This window comes from Carcharhinus amblyrhynchos, chromosome 17 (genome assembly GCF_965287045.1).
Source record: "Carcharhinus amblyrhynchos chromosome 17, sCarAmb.v2.hapA, whole genome shotgun sequence".
NCBI lineage: Eukaryota > Metazoa > Chordata > Chondrichthyes > Carcharhiniformes > Carcharhinidae > Carcharhinus > Carcharhinus amblyrhynchos.
The window spans coordinates 23,789,311-23,815,356 of NC_137340.1; positions in this window are offsets into that span (position 1 = coordinate 23,789,311).

A 26,046-nucleotide genomic window follows, 5' to 3' on the forward strand; every position below is an offset into this window, starting at 1 on the left:
TGGAGACTGAGCACAGGGCCCCCAAAAGTGCAAGCCCCTCTCTCTGAGGGGTAAAAGTAGGGGAGGTGGATGTGGGAATGGGACACCCTCATGCTTGTGTGGTATGGGGGAAGTTCTACTGAACTTTGAGTGATGGCATGTTTGCCATTCTGCATGCAAGGGTTGGGGGTGTTCCCCTTGTCTTCCAGGGGAAGGGGGCCTGATGCCTATGATGGGAATCAGGCTATCAAGGTTGACTTAATGTTAAGATCTGGGTGCCCTTTTCCAATCTCTGAATCCCAGCCTTGCCAGCATGTTTAGATTCCCCACCCCTATTTTTCCTGGTGTCTTGACCAATATTTATCCCTGAACCAACATCAGTAAAAACAGATCATCTGGTCATTAATGCATTTCTATCTGGGCCCATGCTGTATGCAAATTGGCTGCTGCATTCCCTACGTTAAAACACTTCGAGTACTTAACTGAGCTTTGGGGCACCCTAAGATTTTGAGAGGTACAACACAAATTAAAATCTTTCATCCTTTCTTAAAAAAAAATTCAAATATTTCCACTTGAAGTGAAATCCAAGCACTGCAGATTAATTGAGAGTGTTTTTTTTTAAATTGTAAGACCTTAAGGTACACTGAAAGGCTTCTCCTGATCAGATGTTTTGGTCCATCACATCACCTGACTCCCGGGCACTAGACCGGAAAATGTCTCTGGTCTATGCCTCTTTACCACGCCATTTGGGTGGCCAACTGGAAATGACTGTATGCCATAATGCCCTATAAGTGAGGTTGCCTGCACTCTCTAGCATTTAACAAATTAATTTCTCACCTTTGACACCTACTGAGAAACCCTTTGATAACATAGCCTGTCAAGCTCCAGACAAAATTAAACGCAAAAATTCCCAGCAGAATGGTCGAAGATCTTATTGTTACGTCTTGTTGTCGTACTGGGAGCTAAAGGTTGAGGTTATTGCAAGGCTACAACAAGTTCTTGCAATATTTTACAGATTTCTTTGTGGTATGCTCTTTTTGTGGCAATGGACATTATATTCCTCGACCATATGTGGTTCCAAAGACAAGTTTCTACTTCATTGGCTTATGATCTTCCGATCGGCATTGGAACTGCTGCATCTGAGACTGATTGTACCAAAAATCACTTACTGGGATACTTTTAAAAAGACAAGACTTTTGATCAATGAAGTTGAAGAGCTCCCTCATCCATCATCCCAGCACCAAAGAAAAGCCAGTAGCATACCTTAATAACTATCATCCAGTGGCTCTGACATCCATCATTATGAACTGCTTGGAAAAGTTAGTGATGGCACAAATCAATTCCCAGATTGCCTAGATCCACTACAGTTTGCCGACCACCATAACAGGTCCACAGCAGATGTCATTTCCCCAGCACTACATCAACCCTGGAATACTTAGATAACCTATGTCAGACTCCTATTTATTGATCACAGCTCAGTCTTCAACAGCATTATTCCAACAAAACTTATCTCCAAACTCCGTGGCCTGGGGCTCGGTTCCTCCCTCTGTGACTGGATCCTCAACTTCCTAACCCACAGACCGCAATCAGTAAGGATGGGCAACAACACGTCCTCCACGATTATCCTCAACATCTGTGCCCCACAAGGCTGTGGTCTCAGCCCCTTACTATAATCCTTATACATCTATGACTGTGTGGTCAAATTCCCGTCCAACTCGATTTTCAAGTTTGCTGATGACACCACTATAATGAGTTGGATCTCAAACCATAATAAGACAGAGAGAATCTGGTGAACTGGTGCGACAACAATCTCTCCCTCAATGTCAGCAGAATGATGGAGATAGTCATCAACTTCAGGAAGCATAGTGAAAGACATGTCCCTGTCTACATCAAGGGCACGAAGTAGAAATGGTCAAGAGCTTCAAATTTTTAGATGCCCAGGTGACTAACAACCTGTCCTGGTCTTTCCATGTTGACACTATTGTTGATAAAGCCCATCAGCATCTCTACTTTCTCAGAAAATGAAGGAAATTTGGCATGTCAGCTATGACTCTCACCAACCTTTACAGATGTCCTATAGAAAACATTTTTTCTGATTGTATCACAACTTGGTGTGGCTCCTGTTCTATCCTAAGACTGCAAGAAACTACAAAGGTCATAAATGAAGCCCACTTTCTCACTCAAACCAGTCTCCCACCTATTGACACTGTTTACATTTCCTGCTACCTCGGCAAAGCAGCCAGTGTAATTAAAGACCTCACGCACCCCAGACATTCTCTCTTCCACCTTTTTCTGTAGGAAAAAAAGTACAAAAATCTGATGACATATACCACCACACTCAAGTACAGGTTCTTCCCTGCTGCCATCAGACTTTTCAATGGACCTACCTCACATTAAGTTGTTCTTTCTCTATACCCTACCTATGACTCTAATATTACATTCTGCACTCTCTTTCCTTCTGTACATATGTCTGTACAGCGTGCAAGAAATAATACTTTTCTCTGTATAATAATACGTGAGAATAATAAATCAAATCAAAAAATTCATGCAGAGAACAGTAAGGAGAATCAGGGCAGGAGCTGTGACCCCCTTTTTAAAGCGCTACCTGATGTAAGGTAAACTTAAATGTCTGCTGTGAATGTTAATAAATGGTCGAATGAATTGATAGAGTGGTAAGGTGGGTGAAGCAAGTGGGCAAAGTGGTAAGTGGGTTGGGTAGTAGCATGGGTGGGTGGCAGGTGGGTCGGGTGATAAGGTGGTAACATGATGGTTATGGTGGTAGAATGGCAGATGGGTTGAGTGATAAATGGGTAGAGAATTAGGGTGGCAGATGAATAGGATTAAAGGTAGGTGGGTGTGTGCATAAATGGGTCAGGGGTTAGGTGGATCAGATCATGAGGGATGTCAGGTTGCGGGTTAGTCACATCAACTCGGGGCATAGTCAGGTGGTGGGGTCTAGTCATGTCAAGTCATGGTGTAGTCAGGTGGTGGGGGCTAGTCAGATCCAGTTGGGGTCTAATCAGGTAGTAGAAACTAGTCAGGTCAAGTTGGGTGTAGTCAGGTGGTGGGGGCTAGTCAGGTCAGAAGGGTGGTTGGGTTGCCAGATGTTTTTGCTTTGGGGAGAGCTGAGGGTATAGAGTAGTGAGTCCAGGGGATCAGTGTGAGTGATTGGGGGTTAGTGGGGGTTCAGTTGTATAGTTACTCAGGAGTTGGACTGGGACTTTTCTGTCTAACATTTTCTGAACAAATAACTAATTAAGTAGGAACTGTCTGAAGCCTCCAACTCTAGATTAGAGTTGGAAACATTTTTGTAGGGTCTGGGGTGCAAAATATTGTCCACCAGAAGTTGAAACTTCTGATAATCTGAAGTTTGGAAGAACTGGGCCAATAAGAATCACCTTTAAAATTCGTGTTTAATACATCATGGCAACTTAAGTTTTTGTTTTCTTATTAATTATATTGCCAGTTTACATAGATTTCTGTTTGCCATTAACTGGACCAGTTTTCCAAAAGAAACTCCAATTTTTATAGAATCTAGTAACATCATTTCTGGCTATTTGCTCTGCCTTCAAAATGAATTAAATTTTGCTTTCAGTTTTGATACCCAGTTCACTTACATGGATTTATAAATAAAAGGGGCCTCAAGATTGACCTTTGGACTACCCTACTATTAAAGTGCTTTCCAGCTTGAAAGAATTCCATGTCTGGCTCATTTCTGTTTTTTGTAAGCCAGTTTTCTACTCAACACTTTGCCCCTGTTCTGTGGCTTTTTATCTTGCCCATTAATCTCCACAATGGAGCTTTAGTCAAAAGCTTTCTGGTAATATAAGTAAAGAACATCTACTGTATTTCCCTTGACCACTTTAGGAGTGATGTTTTCTCATAAACTCCAGTAAGCTAATCAAGTATGACCTGTGTTCCTGAATGCATGTTATCTGCCCTTTATCAAGTTGTGGTTCTCCAGATATACGCAAACGGAATAGTTTCAAAACACTCTCCATGACTACAAGTAAACTGCCTGGTCTATGATTTTTAGGTAGATGTCTTGACCAGCTTTTAATAATATGTATGTATTTGCCTTTTCTGTACCCAATGAATTTAGAACAATGCCATTTAAGATTACAATGTTTTCATCCCCACTTTCTTAAAAACATGTTAAGGACATCTACTTTTCTAAATAAAAGTTTGCATTATACTCCACGTACGCAATCTATGGTATATTCTCATGAACTATTTCTGGAACTTGGACTCTGACTTATCCAAATTTCCTTTCTCTGGATGTAAAGTAGCTTTTCGGTGATGTTAATATTGCTTTTTCCTCTGACTATTCATCACCATTTGTTTTGAGAAAGCAAATGCTTTCCTTTGTTCCTTATACACATGTGAATAGATGAAGTTACATTCCCTGAGAAAACCAATAATTTTACTGACCAACTTAAAGAATTGCGCAGTAGGATTTAGAACTTTTACTGTAACAAGCAAACTAAAAGCAACATTGGCTAAACATTATTTAGCATGGAACTAATGGGTGGCACAGTGATGCAGTGGTTAGCATTGCTGCCTCACAGTGACAGGGACCTACAATTAATTTCGGCCTCAGGTCACTGTCTGTGTGGAGTTTACACATTCTCATCATGTCTGCAAAAATTTCTTCGGGGTATGCTGGTTTCCTCCCGCAGTCCAAAGATGTGCAGCTTAGGTTGATTGGCCATGCTAAATTGACCCAAGTGTCAGGAGGATTAGCAGGGTAAGTGTGTGGGGTTATGGGAATGGGCCTGGGTACGATTGTGGTCAATACAGACTTTATAGGACAAACAGCATCCTCTGTACTGTGGGGATTCTATGATTCTAATGCTATAAACTACTGAAACAACAACCTTATTAATATCTTAGCATGACCAAAGACCCAACGCTGCATTAGATATACTTTACGGCACGCTCTCCACAGGATTAACATCCTTATAGGAAACAGTCCACAGTCACTTTCACTGGGTTTGCTTCCCTCATTTTATTGAATCCTAACATCCAAAAGCACTTCCCTCAGTTTGTAGAGAATTCCCAAACCAACTAGTAGCAATAAGATCCACTTTCTCCTGGCAGTGTCAGGACAAATCTTTGTGAGTCTTTTGATTGCCGTGGGATGCATCTATTTGACCAGAGACCTTCTTCCCACTCACATTTGCAGAGGACCTGCAACCACCTGACTGCAGTACCATGAACTCTCTCTCTCTCTGTGTTTCTGTCCAAAAATACAGAAAATCTGTCCATAGGAGGTCCAGTTGTTCCTGCCCTTTTTCAGCTGTCAATATTTTGCATTCTGCTGTCACTAAGACTCAATTTCGTCCCACCCCAATCACATGGCGCTCTTCACTACTCACAGAGATAATGTAAAAAATCATCTTATAAGACCTCACACTCTTGACAAAGAGTGAATTATTACTGTCGTAATTCTCCCATAACAGTACCAAAATATAACACTTAAGCACTTTACTGACTAACAGGTAATATTCTCCTTTAATAACACCTGAATACTGCAGATGGTGGAAATCTGAAATTAAACCTGAAAATGTTGGATAAACTCAGCAGGGCTGGCAGCATTTTTGGAGAAAGAAACAGATCTAGATTTTTGAGCCCACGTGATGATAGTGTGCTGTTGCTACAAATTTTATATTATATTATATGTATATATTATATATATATATATACAGTTTTATATGATTAAGTGGACTGTTTAGGGATTCAGCTCTATTATGCAGACTTGGTACAAGTGGATAAAATCTTACGCTTGTAACAATTATGCATGAGATAAACTTTGACTTGATATTACTTTGTGCAATATTGAAAAGTTAATGTTTATTTATTCGTTACAAGTATGCTTATATTCACACTGCAATGAAATTATTGTGAAAATCCCCTACTCCAGCACCAGTTCATGTACACTGAGGGAGAATTTAGCATGGCCAATGCACCTAACCAGCACGTCTTTGGACTGTGGGGAGAAAACCGGAGCATCCAGACGAAACCCACGCAGATACAGACAGTGACCCAAGCCAGAAAGCAAACCCAGGTCTCTGGTGCTGTGAGGCAGCAGCACTAATCACTGTGCCACTGTGCCACACTGATGTTTGTTCATTTATTCTGCTTACCTTGTTTAAGTAATTTTTTCATATGTCTTGTTCATCATTCTGCATGCCACTTGTACTCTTGAAGTTACTGCTTAATCAAGTTGACTATTTTTGCCACTTTTACATTACCAGATGAATCTTGATTGCAGTTACTCCTGATTCAGAAGCCAATTTTGCAAACTAATTTTGCATTTATTTGATATTTTGGTTCGAAGGACCCATAATTTTCTCTAACTGTCTTTTCCAACTATACTTGTGAAAATTTAAAATCCCGTATGATGACAAGATCCAAAATGTGCCACACCTTACCATAGATTTTTGCACCCCTCTTTGACAGTGCTTGGGCTGGTACATTCTTTCAGCATTTAATGGCATATGGATGCTAAGCTATATTTTCAGCGCTTTGACTCCAACCCCGATGCTGGAAGTTGAAGCCTAATTTCAGCATTGTTTTGATTCCTGGCTACTATTGGTAGGTTTTAGTGGGGGATGGTAAAAGTTCTTAGATGTGTGTAAAAAAAAATGAGTGTCATCCTGTTTAGGGTTATGGGTGGCCGCTCTTTACAACCTTTCCAGTCCCATTGATTGTAAGATGATCCCTGTTGAGAATGCGAGGGAGTTTTTTTCGCACCTAGGGGAATCATGTGAAACTATACTGATAGACCTTTCCCACTTCCTGCTAATATAAGGAGCGCTTTTATAAAGTCATGAGGAAATTCATTGCCATGTTCAATTTTATTCTTGTTCACACCCACAGTCTCTCTGGATTCTTATCTCAGCATAGAGCCTTAACTATGACAGGTTGTTATTTGAGAGCCTATACAGAAAAGTAGGATTACAAACAGAATATCTAACTTGTTTTGTGGTCCAAGATTCATTTGAACCTGTATTTTGGTAACTGTTTCAATGATTCCGTAGCCATTAATTTAGAACATGACACAACATGATAATTTAGATTTCTTAAATTTTCGTAATATTAATATTGTAGATAGGAAATTTATTGCAAATTTAATCTCATATTTTTCTTTATCTTTACCTATTTCTTCCACCCTTGTACCCTCTCGCCTTCTTTCTCATCCATCTTTATTTCTCTCTTCCCATTCTGCTCCTGTCTCTTCAGAGTGTGTACTCTCTGCTCCACAACCATATGCTTTCCATTCCTGACTTCCTCTCTTATTCCCCGCTCCTTACATTCTCTCTATAATTTCCCTTTCTTGTGCCTTTTGTGTCTCTTCTCCACCATGCATGCATGGTCTCTTTGGATAACCACAAGCTCTTCCTCCTTTTTAGTGTGCTCCTTTTTAGACTTCCACAAATTTCTTCACTCGCTTTTTCTCTTTGCCACAGTAAACATTGCTTCCATGCTTTCTTGCTCTGGTAATCTCAGCCCCTCACATATTTGTTTGCATTCTATCTTGTACATTCTCTTATGCATTCTAAGTGTTTTTGGTGTATTATTTTATGCAATATCACCCTAGTTCACGCATATATTATCTGTCTTGGATACCCTCTCAGGCACAAGTTTTCTTCTGCACTCTCATTTATGCCTGTACTTCATCTGTCTGGAGCTGTGTCTGTCTGTTGCTTGTTAATTTGTAGTGCATTTCATTCTCACTCTTGAGCTTTTTATTTCAGGGCTCTCTGCCTTAAACACTCTGTCATGCATACTCCTTCTACTCTCCTTTTTCTTGCCTTTTGGTTCTTGTATTGCCCCTGGATCTCTGTGCCCCCAACTTTTGTATTTCCTCTGCCAGACGCTCTCTCTTTCCCTTGCTCCCTCTTGCTCCCTCTTACTCCCTCATCCTCCTTCCACTTCTCATTTTTTTCCCCCTTCTCTCCACCTCCTCTGCCTACACCCACCCCTATCTCACATTACTCTGTGTTCCCTCTCTCTTCCCCTCTGTCCTCTTTCTGTTGCTCCCTCCTGACTATCTCTATCTGGCCCCCTCACTGCACCACTCAACCCCCTCTATCTCCACTCCCTCTCTCTGCTCCTGTCTTTGCTTTCCGCTCTCTACCTTCTTCTGTCTCTCTGACTCCCCCACGTCTCTGTCTCTCTCTTCTCTTCCCCCATTATACTGTCCCCTCTTGCTGCTCTCTCTTTCTGTTCCCTCTCACTGTTTTCTCTTTCTGCCCATTTTCACTTCCCCCTCTGTGACCTCCTCTCCATGACCCCAATTCTCTTGTTCTGTTCTGCCCTCTCTCTCAGTCTGTCCCAAACTCAGATTTCCCATAATTTTTGTCTTTTATGGACCCTGCCCCCATCTCTGCCTCTCTCTTTCGCTCTCTGCCTCAGCTTTGTTTCTCACCCACAAAGTCCCCCTCTTTCTCTCACTACAATTTCTCTCTTTGTCCTCTCTTTCTATCTGCCTCTTGCTCTGTCTGCCTTCCTCTTCCCACTACCCGAACGTCTCCTCTCCCTCTCTTCTTGCAGACCTCTCTTGTCCCCCCCAATCACCATTGCCCACAGAACTCCTACTGTATGCCATTACTAATACTCTGTACCATAGTTAATTGTGGCATGGTGACTGTAGAGTTCCAAAAATGAATGGTTGGTGGTTTGACACAACAATAAATTCAAATTGCTGAAGCCAATTGATAAAGGAGCCAAGCAATTTTAAAATAATTTTACGGTTCCCATCAGAGCTCAGTACGCTAACAGATGGACAGCCCAATTCTGTCATTCCCTTTCCATTCAGGACATGCCTTAGCTGTGCCAAAGAGCCAATAGGTATCGATGGAGGAAATGTAAATTACAACGGCTCTGTGATTTTGAACGCGGTCAAGAATAATATAATGGCTGGGTGAATATTCCTTTAGGTCGTTAACACACCTCACCTCCCTACTCAACATACAAAAGGCTCTCTGGAAATTTCAGGTTCTTACAATTCCAAACATACAAAAAACAAGAACTGAATACAGTTTCTTGCCAATTTTCTCATCGGCAGGTGAGTTTTCTACGTTAGTAAATCACAATTTTCATTATATGGGTGTTCTTGTATGTGCAATTTCTTTATTGGCATTCAGATAGAGAAAATATCACTTGAGCTGGATTACTTTTCAGCTGCTGTGCAGGACCAGGCATTAAGTAAACTCATGAATAATAATAATTAGAGGTACGTGACATTAAATGCTACTTTTGGTTAAATCCTTTAAGAATTAAATATTCCTCCTTAGAACTCCAGGGCATTTGTAGCTTTACATCTATCTACTGCTTTTCTCCCAGAAGTTCTTACACTTGGCTAAGAGCTTATATGTTGAGCCTCCAAATCCTAGGAAATGATATTTGGCTGTTGACCAATATTGTTAACGGTTCTTTCTTTTCATTTACTGAGGTTATTCCCTTCAAATCAGATGTTGTGACCTCTATCAAAAAAAAATTTGGATCCCTTTATGCTTACTGAACCACTACTATATCTCCAAACTGCTTTTCCTCTCCAATGTCTTTGAACATGCCGTTGCCTCCCAAATCCATGCCCGTTTTTCTAGGAGTTCCATATTTAAATGCCTTCAACCCGACTTCTGACCCCTCAGGTCTGCAAGACATTATAGGCTACAAGATGAAGGTATATAATATTGCTGGCACCAATGCACCCCTCACCGATGAGCTCAGTGCATTCTATGCCCATTTTAAGCAAGAGGTCAGCGAGAGCATGCCCTCCAACCTGGAAGCCTTGGACGAACCTGTATCCGAGGTCACCATGGCATAGCCAGAGGAGCCTTCTCGAAGTTCAACTCATGGAAAGCAGTGGATCTGGATGGGTACCCAGACAAGCACTCCGATCCTGCGTGGACCAGCTGGCAGACACCTTCAATCTTTCTTTACAACAATCTGAGGTCTTTATCTGCTTCAAGAAGATGACCATCATCCCGGTACCAAAGAAAAGCCAGGCAGCACGCCTTAATGATTATCATCCGGTGGCTCTGCCATCCACCATTATGAAGTGCTTTGAAAGGGTAGTCATGGCACAAATCAATACCAGCCTCCCCAATTACCTGGATCCACTACGGTTCGCCTACCAGGGAACAGGTCCACAGCAGATGCCATCTCCCTGGCCCTGCACTCAACCCTGAAACACCTACATAACAAAGACACCTATGTCAGACTCCTATTTATCAACTGCAGCTCAGCCTTCAACACCATTATTCCCATTAAACTCATCTCCAAACTCTGTGGCCTGGGGCTCGCCTCCTTGTTCTGCAACTGGATTCTGAATTTCCGAACCCATAGGCCACATTGAGAAAAGATACACAACAACACTTCCTCCACACTTGCCCTCAGCACCAGTGCCCCACAAATCTGTGTCCTCAGCCCCTTACTATTCTCCTTGTACATCTATGTCTGTGTGGCCAAATTCCCCTCCAACTCGATTTTCAAGTTTGCTGATGATACCATTATAGTGGGGGTCGGATCTCAAACATTGACGAGACAGAGTACAGGAAAGAGATAGAGAATTTTGTGAATAAATGCAACGACAATAATCTCTCCTTCAGTGTCAACAAATGAAGGAGATAGTCATTGACTTCAGGACAGCATGCCCCTGTCTATTTAAAATTAGAGGGCACGGCCTCAAAATAAGGGGGAGCAGATTTAAGACTGAGTTGACGAGGAACTCCTTCATTCGTAGGATTGTGAATCTGTCAAGTTCCCTGCCCAGTGAAGCAGTTGAGGCTATCTCATTGAATGTTTTTAAGGCAAGGATAGACACATTTTTGAACAGTCAAGGGATTAAGGATTATGGTGAGCGGGCAAGTAAGTGGAGCTGAGTCCATGAAAGAATCAGCTATGATCTTACTGAATGGTGAAACAGGCCCGAGGGTCCAGATGGCCTATTCCTACTCCTAGTTCTTATGTTCTTACTTCGATGGAGACAAAATAGAAATGGTCGAGAGCTTCAAGTTTTTAGGTATCCAGATCACCAACAACCTATCCTGGTCCCTCCGTGCCGACACTTTCATTAAGAAAGCTCACCAAACCTCTACCTTCTTGCTACAGCTCTCACCAACTTTTGCAGATGCACCATAGAAAACATTCTTTCTGGTTGTATCAAGCTCAGTACATCTCTTGCTCTGTCCAAGAGCCCAAGAAACTCCAAAGGGTGGTGAACGAAGCCCAGTCCATCACTCAAACCAGCCTCCCACCCATTGACTCTGTCTACACTTCCCTCTGCCTTGGAAAAACAGCTAGTATAAGCAAGGAACCCATGCACCCTGAACGTTCTCTATTCCACTTTCTTCCATTGGGAAAAAGTCTGAGGACACGTATCAACTGCAGCTTCTTTGCTGCTGCCATCAGACTTTTGAGTGGACCAACCTAGCATTAAGTCGATCTTTCTCTACACCTTAGCTATGACTGTAACACTACATTCTGCACTCTCTCCTTTCTTTCTCTATGAACAGTATGCTTTATCTGTATAGCGTGCAAGAAACAATACTTTTCACTGTATACTAATATGTAACCATAATAAGTCAAATCAAATTAGTATGGAGACAGCTTTTTATCAAAGTCATAAATGGCATCCTATTTGACTCTGCCAAGGTAAGCTATTATTCCTTATCCTTCTTGATGCGAATGCAGCCTTTGACAAAGTTTCTTCCAGTGTCCCTGTGTCTTTGAACAACATTCACTTGGTTCCATTTTTATCTACTGCTCAGAGCCAAAGAATCACTTCCAATGGTTTCTCATCCAGATTATATGCCATTACCTCTGTGATCCTCAAGGGTTTATCTTTGCCTCCTCCAGTTTCTTACCTCTGTGTTGTCCTTGGCTATTCTTTCTCTGTAGATATCCAAGATAAAATATGCTACTGCATTGTGTTAACTGTTTCGTTTCCTACAGTAACCAAACTTCTAAGTGTCAGCATTTATGGAATTGTTGCTTAATCTTGGAACATATGAAGTTGGGAACATGAGTAGGCCATTCACGAGCCTATTCCACTATTCAATTGGATCATGGCTGACCTTGTACTTCAAATTAATTTACCTGCACAAGCCCCACATCCCTTAATATTTTTAATATCTAGAAATCAATCAATCTCTGTCTTGAATATACTCAATGCCTGGACCTTTACAATCCTACTGGATTAAGAATTTCAACTATTTACCATCCTCTGATTAAATTCTTCCTTATGTCAGTCCTGAATGGTCTATCGCTTATTCCAAGACTGTTTCTTGGTTCCAAATCCCCAGCCAAGGGAAACATGCATCCACCTTTTTGAACTCTAAGAATTTCATATTTTTCAATGAGATTATCTTTTGTTGTTCTAAACTCGAAAGAATATAGAGCGTGTCTCCTTAATCTTTCCTCATAGGACAATCCTGCAATTCTGGGAATCAGCCTGGTGAAGCTTTGTAGCAATCCCTCTATGGCAAGTATATCCTTCCTTGGATAAGGAGACCAAGCTGTATGTAATATTCCAACTGGGGTCTCACCAAGAGGTGCGTTGAGGCTGCCCAATCCAATTCCACATGATCTATGCAGCTACTTCAGAGTGAAGAACTTTATTCCAAAGAGCAATGGAATGTTTATTCATTTCCCAATGAGTTCCTTAATTCAGCAACACCCTCATCCCTCATCGACAAAGAAGTAACCAAGAAATAAATATTGTAGTAAAGGTGATGCAGAATTAAAGTGTTCAAGGCTGAAAGGCTGAAATCCAACATGTGGATTGCAGCAGTTCAAAAATGCATCATCTTCTCTAATTGCCTTTGAGAGCATGTCCCATGATGATGTAAGAGAAAGTAACTTAAGTAGGAGTCAAAGAGAACGCTCATGGCTTAAACTGAGTAACACCTGTAGTCTTGTACATCTTCAAGTAGTTATGTTCATCCAATAAGCCAGTTATTGTTCAGATATAGTATGCTTCTGCAACCATTCCTTAACCAGTCACAATCAACATACAACGATGGTGATGGAGCTTTTAAAGGGTTGTTGCCATTGAGCATCATGTAAGTATAACGTGTTGCCTTGAACCAATTTCAGTATTTGGTAATGCCTTAGTTTTAAAGTTGTCAATTGAAAAACTATCAATATTCACAAATACTTATCATTAGAATTCTTAGCCAAGGTCACGCTCACCTTCTCGCGCAAGTTTCCATCCAAAATATTTTATGGCATGAGCAACAGATATTGTGGAAGAACTCACTCTTCAAAAATACAGGAGTTCTTCATTTTATATTATACTGTGGGAGTGTTAGTCTTGAATGCCATTTCCAATCATGTTTTTCAGTGTGGCTGATTTTTAAAAGGTGTGCTGATTGTGAGGCTCCCTTTTAACTCAATGTGCTTTTGGCATGATAGTGTCTCGTGTATAATTTACATAATGGCAAGACCAATGATGATTATCTAATTGAGCAGGTATTGCAATTAAATGCCTCTAGTGAAATGAATGAGGTCTCTCTCCCGCATTACTGCCTTTTTAGGATCAATATGGTTTGTATGCATGGGCAGAGATTATAAACCAGAAAGACTATAAATTAATGAATATCAATTATTTAAAGAATGATCTTATTTGTATAAAATTCCTCTGGAACTGAAGCTGACATCATTTTCCTTGATGTTTATATAGGGCAAACATGGGTTGGATTAAAATGTCTTAGTCTGCAATAAGACATTTGATGGAAGCCTGAACTTACAGCCTAACTGCAACATGCTCAGCAAATAAACATGCAACAATCCATGTTGAGAGTAAAATCTCATGTAATTAAGTGGTTTATGCAAATGATAATATTCAGTCAAGTGGGCTGGGTTCAGAGAAACATGTTAAATTGGTATTTGAATGCCTTGTGCAATGAAGTGTTCCACAATTAAGCGGGTTGCTCATAAAACATTCGTGCTTTACTCTTGCAGTTTACTACATAATCTAAATGTCTTCAATTGAATAGCTTTATTTATTGACTTCTACCTATCTATCTATATAATATATTAGCTTTAATAAATCCTGACAAGTGGTGGGTTGTGTTTCATTAATGTAAGCCATTAATACCCTTTTGTGGCTGTTACATTTCATTTGCACAGTTTGCTGTCAGCCATCATCAGGCAGACACTTAAAACTAAAGTAAAATAGAAAAATCATAGGAAAAATTAAAGCTTTCAATTTAATTTTGGGGTTCAGATTATGGTTCTGAACTGTATCAATATCCTCCATATCCATTGCTTGGCTTATGATATCACCTAAACACTTCAGCCTGGAATTGGGCTCCTGCACTGGCAGCGCAGAGTCGGGACCTTTCATGGCTCTACGAAACCAACACATGAGAAAGTGGCCCGGAGATCATATTTTCATTATGCGATGGTGGTGTTCCCTGGGAATCAAGTAGGATGAACTCTCGAATGCATGCAGAGAAGATGGGTGTGGTGGTTTGTTGGTTGGAAGGCCTACCTTGATGTACCAGCAGAATACCAAAGTGTTGAGAGAAGAAAAATACATAAAGCCTCCTAGCCTTCATCCCTACCCATACTCTGATATGCTCCCCGTACTTGCCAAACTTTGTCCTCACTCATAATCATGGTTTCTCATACCATCCATGGCAAACTATTCCCCCACAGCAACTCCACCCCCGTGGTCTTTTATAACACTTGTGCCAGCTCATGGTAGAGAATGTACTCCATCAACCATTATTTGCCCTCACACCAATCATGCCAACTCACCCTATATCTAACATGGATAGACCTCAAGATCCATTCTGAGATCAAATAAAATAAAGTTCCAAGCATCTATTGCAAATAACTTTTTTTAAAAAAGCATACTCGAAAAGTATTTACTACATTTATATTCCTTCAACTACATTATCTCTTATAACAACAAACATTTCATTCAATTGTCTAATCCCTTATAAAAACAAACATTGAAATTCATTGTCCTATTTCAAAGAGCTCATAACCATTTGGAATTGTCAATCAAACTGTGAAATGGCAGACACTACTCAGATGATAAATGGTTGGAAGATCAGTCATGCAGCACTAATCTGGTAATAGCATCCTTAAACCATACGTCAACAGACAAAGTAAAGGAGCAAGCAAGGAGCTCCAGACAGTTTTCTCAAAGAGTTGAAGGGCATGAATGCCTTGACAACTTGATAACTCCCTTTGACTGTTCATATTCTCAATTCTTACAATTTGTTTTGACAATTCCAATGAACTTCACAGTTCCAATGTATTCATGCACTTTTTCTACATATGCATACCTACTTTTAGCAATCGCAAAGGGCAGCTTATCTCTTGTAAATGGCACCTGACCTCCCTAAAGGTATTTTGGGACTACATCCAAATGAGTACTCTATCTCTAGTAAGGGTTTTGTGACTATCCAAATGAATCCACAAAGTTCAGACCTGCTCCTACCAGGTCTAATCTCCTCATGTTGGGTTTCAGATCAAAAATCACACCAAAATCATACATGGGTGAAGGCAGCTGCTGATATCTAAGGGCAGCTGTCACTGCAAAATGTGTGTGTGAAAGGTAACCTGACCCCTTTCGTGCCACTGCAAAAATGGTAGGTGGGACTTATGCCCATTATTTGCATCATAATAGGCCTCTATTCTTTTGTAGATTGATGCCTTTTATTGGATTAGTCTATATTAGTTTCAATCATATCTACTATGTTGTTCATGGAAATATTGTTCCATTTTCTTTTTCATTTTTGTGCTGAGTAGTATCAAATATACAAACATGTAAGTTATGAGCACGTGTAGACCATTCGGCATCTCAAGCTGACTTCTCCATTCAGTGAATGTTTGAAGAACTGATTGTGGCACCAATTCCACATTCCTGCCTACCCCAAATAACCTATCAACCTCTGCCTTAAAAATATTCAATGCCTATGCCTCCACCACCCTCTAGGAATAGAGTTCCAAAGACACCAGTCTCAAAGATGCTTAAGATAGTTTATGTAAAATGATCAATTTGATCTGACTATGTGGCTCTTATTTGTCATGTGACAATCAACAAATCATAGCTGTAAACCAGAATTCAGTATACTGAGAATTTTATCTTTTGTCAAAGCTTTTCATCTTACACTCATCCAGACAATTTGCAGGAATCCTTATTGCCCTTGAGAAGATGGTGGTGAGCAACTTTCTTGAATCGCTGCGACTGTGTGCTGCAGGTAAACCAACATTGCAATTGGATATGGAGTTTCAGGGTTTTGACCCAGCCATAATGAAATAGCAATATATTTCCAAGTGGTGTGTGACCTGGAGAGGATCTTGAAGGTGGCGGTGTATCCATGTATCTGCTGGTCAAGAATGTGTGTTTGGAAGGTGCTGCAAAGGACCCTTGACAATTGCTGCAGTGCATCTTGTAAACAGTTCACACCCTTGCCGTTGTGTGCCAATTCTGGGGGGAGCACATGCTTAAGGTGGCGGATGGGATGCATTCAAGTGGACTGTTTTCTTTTGCATGGTAGCAAGCCATTTGAATGGTGAATGCACAAGAACTATTTATGGCAGTAACATTTTTACACTAATAATGAGTGTAGGTGATAATTTAATAGATTGATGTTTTTCACTCTGCTAACATTCAGTACACTGATTTTTTTTTCACATTTTGTCAGTAACCCTGTTGCTGACCCTGTTTCAAATCCCCCAGGCCAATTCATTTTCTCTATAAAAGAATGCATGACCTGATTTGTTAAGGTCCACCCAAGGTCACGTCTTTGGTTTTATAAACCTTACTGTTGTGTAAGATAATCAAGTGATGCATTGCTGTCCATTTTTTACAGAACAAAACAGTATCTTCCTTTAACCTGAGGATTCACCTTTGATTCAATTCTAATGTAACTGTCATTAGAAAAGATCAATTTTTAAAGAAATCGCAATGATTTGTGGTGAATTTAGAGTATCCAGCTTTAGAGATAATCAGAAATAGTTACTACTTTTGGGCGCACAAGTGCATTCTCAGTATAAGTGATACAGGTGGAAGACATTGTTATATTTGCACAGTAACCACTGGAGGGCTCCTTTAAATTAATTTTTTTTCTCCATTATCCAGTTGAAAATAAAATTATATTTGGTGCATCTTTTTAAATCATGGGGATATTTATGAAATTTAATCAAATGTATAGAATTACAGACTATTTTTCTTTTTGCTGAACTATGGGCTGCTCAGTCTCTCCATTGCTTGACATTTGTTTTTTTATCATGGAGGCAAAGGTCACCAACTAGAAGCATGTCAGCTTCTGCGTTTTTTATATTTAATTTCCACATTGCTTTCAAAATAACATCAGGCATTTATGCACTTAAGTATTTTAAATAAGTAACTTGAATAAAACATAACTGAATGATATCACTCTTTTCAATAGGCCTCTTGCAAATTTATGCAATATTAGTCGCGCAACAATAAAAATTATCTATATACCATTACACTACTCCGGTTCATTTGTGCAAACAAATGCAGACAATCCTTTTCCTAATGCTTGGATTCATTTTCAAGCTTAGTATTTCTTTATACATTCACACAAGCTCATTCATCGTCATCACCATGTGTTCTCTGCCTGATGGCAAGACCTTGACTCATAGTCTACTTCATGTCTCTCTATCCTGTGCCAACCTTTTAATTGTGCAGTAATGTGCTCCAATTTTTAGACCATCCAGTATTGATAACTCCCAACCTCCCTCTTCCAGTTTTTATTTGAAATCTTCCCTCCATAACACCTCTTCCAGCCTCTTTCCTATTAAGATATGCCCTGCCCAGTCTCTTTGCATTTAGCGACTTACATTCAGCAAAATTCTTTATCCATCTGCTCTTCTCATCATTGCATAATTTGTTACTTTACCGTTGTGTCCAAATCTCACATTGGTACAAAACAACATTTCAAATCATTCTCTTGACAAGTCGCTTCTTGAATTGTTTATTCAGCTTTCCAATTAACAACAGTTAACTTACTAAATACAGCCTTTTCTATTGCTAACCTTGATTTTACTTCTTTATTGGACCTTTCATCTACATGTATTATGCTTCCCAAATACTTGAATTCTTGCACCTGTTATTTTCCTCCTATGAACGTATGCATTCCTCTTGGTGAATTTGAGATATGCATCACTTTAGTTATGCTCATGTTCGCTTCCATACCACAGTTCATGCCTGCTGTTACGAGTCTAGCTACTAGTTTTTGTAACTCTTCCCCTACAGCCGCTGCAAGTGCTATGCATTTACATCACTCATCACCTAATCTTAATGCCTGATTCTGTCTTCAAAAGCTTCTTCACTAATTTTTCTATATAGACATTGTGAGTTCTGTTGATACACAACATCCTTGTCAACTCCTCTTCCAATTACACATGATTCCAACACCATGTTGGTTACTCTCGTTGTTGCTGCCTGTCTCATGTACAAATTTTCCATGAGTTGTCTTTCTTTTCTGTCTATTCCAAAGTCTTTCAGCATTGTCAAGAGCTTAATTCTGTCAACGCAACTGAATGCATTTCCAAAATCTACAAAAAAAATTTACTTCCTGACTAAATTCTAAACTGCATTACACATTTTGATTGCTTTTCATGCTACTTCCTCCTTGAAATCCAGACTGGTTATCTCCAATGTAGTTCTGTATTTTCCCACTCTTTGTTACAATTCCCAACATAACCTTCAATGCAGGGACAATCAGACTAATTTTATGAAACAATGCTGGACACGGAATTAGACCTCAGTTAGACTACAAGATTGTGCTCCTGCTTCCAGCTTTCAGCCAAAAACGGAAGTGGGAGAATCCATCAAAGAGAGTCGTGTTGGTCTGAGAAATTGGATGATCTTCTATGGGGCTGCTTAGAGTCAGTGGACTGGTCAGTATTTAAAAACTCTGCAGCTAGCCTGAACACTTACACCACTACAGTAACTGACTTCATTATTAAATGTACAGAAGACTGTGTGCCAAAGAAGCAAAGCCGTGTGTTCCCCAGTGGGAAACCATGGATGAACAGGGATATCCACTGCTTGCTGAAGTCCAGGTCTGAGGTGTTCAAGTCAGGTGACACTGATCTATAAAAGAAAGCCAAATGCAATCTAAGGAGATCCATCAAAGATGCCAGAAGACAATACTAGGCCAAGCTAGAATCTCAGGCTAGTCACACCGACCCCCATCGACTGTGGCAAGGTCTGCAAGACATAGATAAAGTCATGTAAAATCATCAGCTCCAATGCACCCCTCCCTGATGAGTGCAATGCACTCTACGCCCATTTTGAGCAAGAGGTCAGCAAGGGCATGCCCTCCACCCTGGAAGCCCTGGATGAACCTATATTTGAGGTCACCATTGCACATGTCAGAGCAGCTTTCTTGAAGATCAACCCAAGGAAACTAACGGGCCCGGATGGGGTACCTGGACGTGCACTCAGATCCTGCACAGATGGCGGGGGTATTCACAAACATCTTCAATCTTTCTTTACAGCAATCTGAGGTCCCTATCTGCCTCAAGAAGACAGCCATCATCGCGGTATCCAGGAAAAACCAGGCAGTGTGCTTAATGATTAAATGGTGTCTCTGATATCCATCATTATGAAGTGCTTCAAAAGGTTAGTCATGGCACGAATCAGTTCCAGCCTCCCAGATTACCTGGATCCATTACAGTTTGCCTACTGCCACAACACGTCCACAGCAGATGCCATTTCCCTGGCCCTGCACTCAACCCTGGAACACCTAGATAACTAGGACTCCTATGTCAGGCTCCTATTTATTGACTACAGCTCAGCCTTCAACACTATTACTCCCACGAAACTCATCTCCAAACTCTGTGGGCTGGGCCTCGGTACCTCCCTCTGTGACTGGGTTCTGAATTCCCAACTCTCAGACCACAATCCGTAAGGATAGTCAACAACACCTCTTCCACAATCTTCCTCAAAACTGGTGCCCCACAAGATTGTGTTCTCAGACCCCTACTATACTTCTTATACGCCTTTGACTATGCAGCCAAATTCCCCTCCAATTGAATTTTCAAGTTTGACGACATCACCGTAGTGGGTCAGATCTCAAACAATGACGAGACAGAGTACAGGAATGAATCTGGTGAATTGGTGCAGCAGCAGTAACCTCTCCCTCAATGTCAACAAAACAAAGGAGATTGTCACTGACTTCAGGAAGCATAAAGGAGATCGTGCCTCTGTAACATCAATTGGGGCAAAGTAGAAAGGGTTGAGAACTTCAAGTTTTTAGGTGCCCAGATCGCCAACAACCTGTCCTGGTCTCCCCATGCTGACACTATAGTTAAGAAAACCCACAAATGCTTCTATTATCTCAGAAGACTAAGGAAATTTGGCATGTCCACTTCAACTCTCACCAACTTTTACGGATGCACCATAGAAAGCATTCTTTCTGTTTGTATCACAGCTTGGTATGGCTCCTGCTCCGGTCAAGACTGCAAGGAAAAGGTTGTGAATGTAGCCCAATCCGTCATGCAAACGAGCCTCCCATCCATTGATTTTGTCTATGCTTCCTGCTGCCTCGGCAAAGCAGCCAATATAGTTAAGTATCCCACGTACCCAGGACATTCTTTCTTCCACCTTCTTCCTTCGGGAAAAAGATACAAAAGTCTGAAGTCATGTACCAACCGACTCAAGAACAGCTTTTTCCCTGCTGCTGTCAGACTTTTAAATGGACCTTCCTTGCATTAAGTTTATCTTTCTCTACACCCTAGCTATGACTGTAACACTGCGTTCTGCATTCTCTCATTTCCTTCTCTATGAACAGTATGTTTTGTCTGTATAACACTCAAGAAACAATACTTTGCACTATGTTAATACATGTGACAATAATAAATCAAATCAAATCAATTAAGGCTGCGATTTGTGCAAATGAAGTCAGATAAAATAATGCTAATGAAAGTAAAGGAGCAACCAGTGACCAATACTATCATTCAAATATATATGCCCTCAAGTGAACACTCAGACAAGGAAGATGATGAATTATGTTATAGACTTGAAGAACTATTCGAACAGGAGAGTGGAAGGGACTATGAGAGATGGGAACCATATTGTTGGAGAAGGAACAGATGATAAAGAAGTAGAATCATATGAACACTGGAAAATGTGTGAGGCCAAAAGGTCATAATGCAGTGCTAAAACAGATTTCTGATCGCAAACTAATCCAAGAGCTTTTGTGAATGCAAATAGCTTATGTTACATTGTACTTGTACCAAGGAAGCTACACATTCAAAAATTGTTTGGGGATATGTTAGCATCATGGACCAATCTCACAAGATTTTATCAAGACATGTACCCAGCTTGTGATGCTGACAGCATTGAGTCAAGAGCTAATAACCAGACAAAAAAAAACTAACGTGAACGATTATTCCAAAATATCCAACACTGTCAAGGTACTTATCGCCAAAGTGTGCAAAGAAAGCTGATTGAAGAATGTCAGTTTATAGTCACAAGCTTTAATGAACCTGTTTTTCTCCTTTTCTTCATACAAATGATTGACCACATCTTTCAAGGTACATCTTGAAGTTTCTTCTACTGGTTCGAAGTTTATTGGTTGATGTAGTGTCTAAAAACTATAACTCCGTTATTTACACTGTTGTTTTCTAGGAAGTACTTGAAATAAATACATCGGTACATTTGTTGATTGATACGAAACATGTGTAGTTCAGAATTTGGTACTTGTTGCCAAATTAGCACTGCTTGATCCGCCATTACAATGAAGGTATCATTTGTCCTATTTTTGACTTGCATCTTACAAGTTATTGGTATAAATGACAGTCCGTAACTTCCTCAGAGTGGCAATCGCCATTGGAGTGTAGAGCTTTGGAGTCAAGGGAGGAATGGCTCAAGTAGGAAAGTAGGTGGTTGAGGTTGGATCAGAGGGGCAAGGTCAGATCAGAGGAGGTTGGCTGGAGCAAAGGGAAATCAGAGCAGAGGTAGGGGAGGGTTGGCAATCTTATGTCATATCATGTCGGACCAAGAGGGGGATATTTCGGGTCGGGGTGGGGATATTGTGGTGAGTCTCCTGGAGGTGGGGTGGGGGGGCGCTGGCTGTAGTCTGTGTGCAGCTGAGAAATGTAATTTTTTCATTCTAATTCATTCAAAGTAACTATCATGGTAAAACTGGCAGAACCAGATTTATATTCCTTCTGTCAGATGGTTCTCAGCCCAGCGCAATTGTCCTGAGGAAGTTAGCAAATCTGGGCAGTTACCAAGTAAACCCTTACATGGCAACTGCCTAGCTGGATTTCCCAGCACATCATTGGGACCTTCCAAATGAGCTCTGGGGAGCCAGGAAGTCATGTGCCATGATTCTACAAGAAAGCTTGTGAACTATGTGTTTATTGTGTTCATGATAAATGATGAATAACAAAATAAAGAGCAGTTGGAGAATTTTGGACTGAGCCAATACTTTGAATTTTTATCGTTCATGTCTCAGCCATTGACTTTGCATTTGAAACAAAAGCACTCGTTGTATGAGCCCAGTTAGACTGTAAAATTGAGTCTAAGGAATACACTTTACCTATATCATGCAGTATAGTCTATGGTTGGGTTTTATTACCTATACCTGGAAAGCAATCAAAGTCTGCAATGATAAGATTCCTATAAAATTAATATGGCTCCTCATACAGCCCAAAAATACAAGCAGTTGGTATAATATTTATCCATTCTTTACATGGTTGCTACATGAGATTTTGAAGACATGTTCGTCTAAATATCTGGAATGAACAAAGAATCAGATTTTCATGAAGTTAGAACCTGGATTCTGAAGGCCCACCTTCATTTCCTACTGAAATTGTTTTGACTCATGGAGGAAAGTAGGCATGATACCAGTAGTTTATTTAAAGTTCTCTCTCCTCTCTTTCTTTTTAGCAGTCCCCTGGAGCAAGAAGCATGCTTGCTGTAAAACCCTTGGCAAGAGGTTGCGCGTGGGGTCTTTTAATGTGGGAAGGTTGTTGTGCTGTGGCTACCATATGGTCCTGATGGACTAGGAAACTCTACCATTCCTATAGTCTGCCACAGGCACATCGGAAGGTTTTACGGGTTGACAGTCAACCTGCTTGGCTGTGCCCATTTAAACTTAGTTGAAAGTTGAAGCAGACACTTTTCAATTTTGCAAGGGCCTTACCCTGCAAAGTGGCAGTAACAAATTGTTAAAGTAGACATAAACACTCTTGAAGTTGTTGCGATCCTTGTTGATATTATAACTAGATGAAAAGGTCTGAGAATGGAACCCGAGCTCAAAAAATGTAAATTTTATTCTTTTTAATATAAAACGTGAAAGAATAGCATTGCAGGACTGCTAATCAGTGTTAAGATCAAAAAAATTGTTAAACATGAAAATTTGAATTATGATATAATACCCCTTTACTCCCCTTTAGCTTAACAAATGCACACAGGTTTTTAAGACTAACACAGATTACAAAGTATATCTTGAGCTGTAATTGTCTCATTAACACACAAAGTCCCTTTTAAGCACACAAGATGACTGCTGTGTTCAAATATACACTCCTCTCTGAACTCAAGTTAGCTTTTTTTTTATTCATTCGTGGGAGATGTGCATCGCTGGCTGGCCAGCATTTAATGCCCATCCCCTTAAGAAGGTCGTGGCAAGTTGCCGTCTTGAATCACTGCAGTCCATGTGCTGTGGGTTGACCCACAATGCCATCTGGGAGGGAATTCCAGGATTTTGACCCAGCGACTGCAAAGGAACGGTGATATATTTCCAAGTCAGGACTGTGAGTGGCTTGGAGGGGAACTTGCAGATGGTGGTGTTCCCATGTACCTGCTGTCCTTGTCCTTCTGGGTGGAAGTAGTTGTGTGTTTGGCAGGTGGTGTCTAAGGATCTTTGGTGAATTGCTGCAGTGCATCTTGTAGATAGTACACACTATTACTGGTGAGTGTCAATGGTGGAGGGAATGGATATTTGTAGGTGTTGTGCCAATCAAGTGGGCTGCTTTGTTTGGATAATGAGAAGCTTCTTGAATGTTGTTGGAGCTGAACCCACCCAGGCAAGTGGGGAGTATTCCATCACACTCAAGATTTTTGCCTTGTATATAGTGAACAGGATTTGGGGAGTCAAAAGGTGAAATACTAGCTGCAGTATTTCTAGTCTCTGACCTGTTCTTGTAGCTACTATGTTTATATGGCATGTCCGGTTGAGTTTTTGGTCAATGGCAATCCCAAGGATGTTGATAGTGGGGGATTAAGTGATAGTAACACAATTGAACGTCAAGGGATGAAGGGTCAGCCAGATTCACTATTGGCTCTATTCTCTGTCCACAGATGTTGTCAAAGCTGCTGAGTTTCTCCAGCATCTTCTGTTTTTGTTTCAGATTCCAGCATTCACAGTATTTTGCATTTGTCTTAGCATCTATGGCTTTCTTCTCAGATTTCTTCAGATGATTGTCACATAAGAGTTTTCAAACTCCATTCTCGGAAATAGCTTTAAAATCTTCTCTGTCAATCTTCTCTCTGGGGTGAATGGGATCAAAGATTATGGGGAAAAAGCAGGATTAGGCTACTGAGTTGAATGATCAGCCATGATCATAATGATTGGCGGAGCAGGCTTGAAGGGCCAAATGGCCTCCCCCTGCTCCTGTCTTCTATGTTTCTATAATAATGTTTTCCTTTGTCGGTTTTCATTCCGAAATCCAGACCGTTTTCCAAATGACACTTCTAAACAAAACTTCGGCTTCACTTTTAACAGCGAATCCAGTCCAAGGTTTGCACCTCTCCTTTGCATTTTGTCCTAACTGCTTTTATGCAAAATCTATAATCCAGCCAATGATTTCTACTGTCATTTCAACTCACATTCTACGGACTGCAGTAAAATTTCACAAACCCAAAAATCACTTCAAATGCCTTTCTGGTGTCTCAGTTACTCTCAGCTCTGATTATCTTTACTGACCAGGTCTTTGTTCCAGTATCTTTAACCTAGACTTCTAGGAAATTTGTCTTCATTTCTCTAGTTTCCCGAACTAGTTTCTCTTTAGATATCCATTACTCTATGGTATAGTTCTTCTTATAGCAAAGCTCAGAGAGATGTTCCTTCTCTAGCCTTCTAAATCAGCTGCTTCTTCTCTTTCACTACACATCTTCAATTGCCATGAAATTTAGCAAAATCTAAAACTTATCTTTTTAAGCCTTACAAGGTCCCAGTTGTTCAGCAACAACTGCTAATTTATTTATTCTTCATGCCATAGCCCTCTCTAAGCACAATAGAATCACAGTTGGAATTGAAACCAATCCCCAAACATACAAACACTTCTGTCCAACATGAATCCAACTACAGCTTTTGTTCTTCCTGACACAAGTAGTAAATCAAACCCACCTAAAACATAGCTTATTTCTAATGTTTACCAATACAAATATAAATCCCTAAAAACTACCTTTGCTTTACTAACAAAGGGTGGCTTAAGTCTGTATAACTGTTAAGAACTGAAGTTATAAAAATCCCCTGCTTTTTAAAATGTAAAGAGAAACAGTCAGCAGCTGTTATTGAGAGTTAAAAAATTGGCATTGGTTTGTACAATTTCAGTATAACTCTTTGTTGTCATTTCCATAAGGGAAATTATGATGAATTATTGGTTAAGTTTTAAAATAATTATCTCAGCAAGGTGTTCTAAATTCACAGTTAGATTGACAGCTTAAATAAACAACTATTATTCATTCACGAGATGTGACATTTTCTGGCTGGGCCGGCATTCATTGTCCATTCCTAATTACCCTTGAGAAAAAGGTAGCGAGCTGCATCCTTGAACGGCTGCAGTTCATGTAGTGTTGGTATATCCACAGTGCTGTTAAGGAGGGAATTCCAGAATTTTGACCCAGAAACTATGAAGGAATGATGATATATTTCCAAGTCAGGATAGTGTGTGGCTTGGAGGGAAACTTCCAGGTGGTGGTGTTTCCATGTAACTGCTGCCCTTATCTTTCTAGATGGTAGTGGTCATGGATTTGGAAGATGCTCTCTCCGGAGCCTTAGTAACTTCCTGAAGTGCATCTTATAGATGGTACACACTTCTGCTACTGTG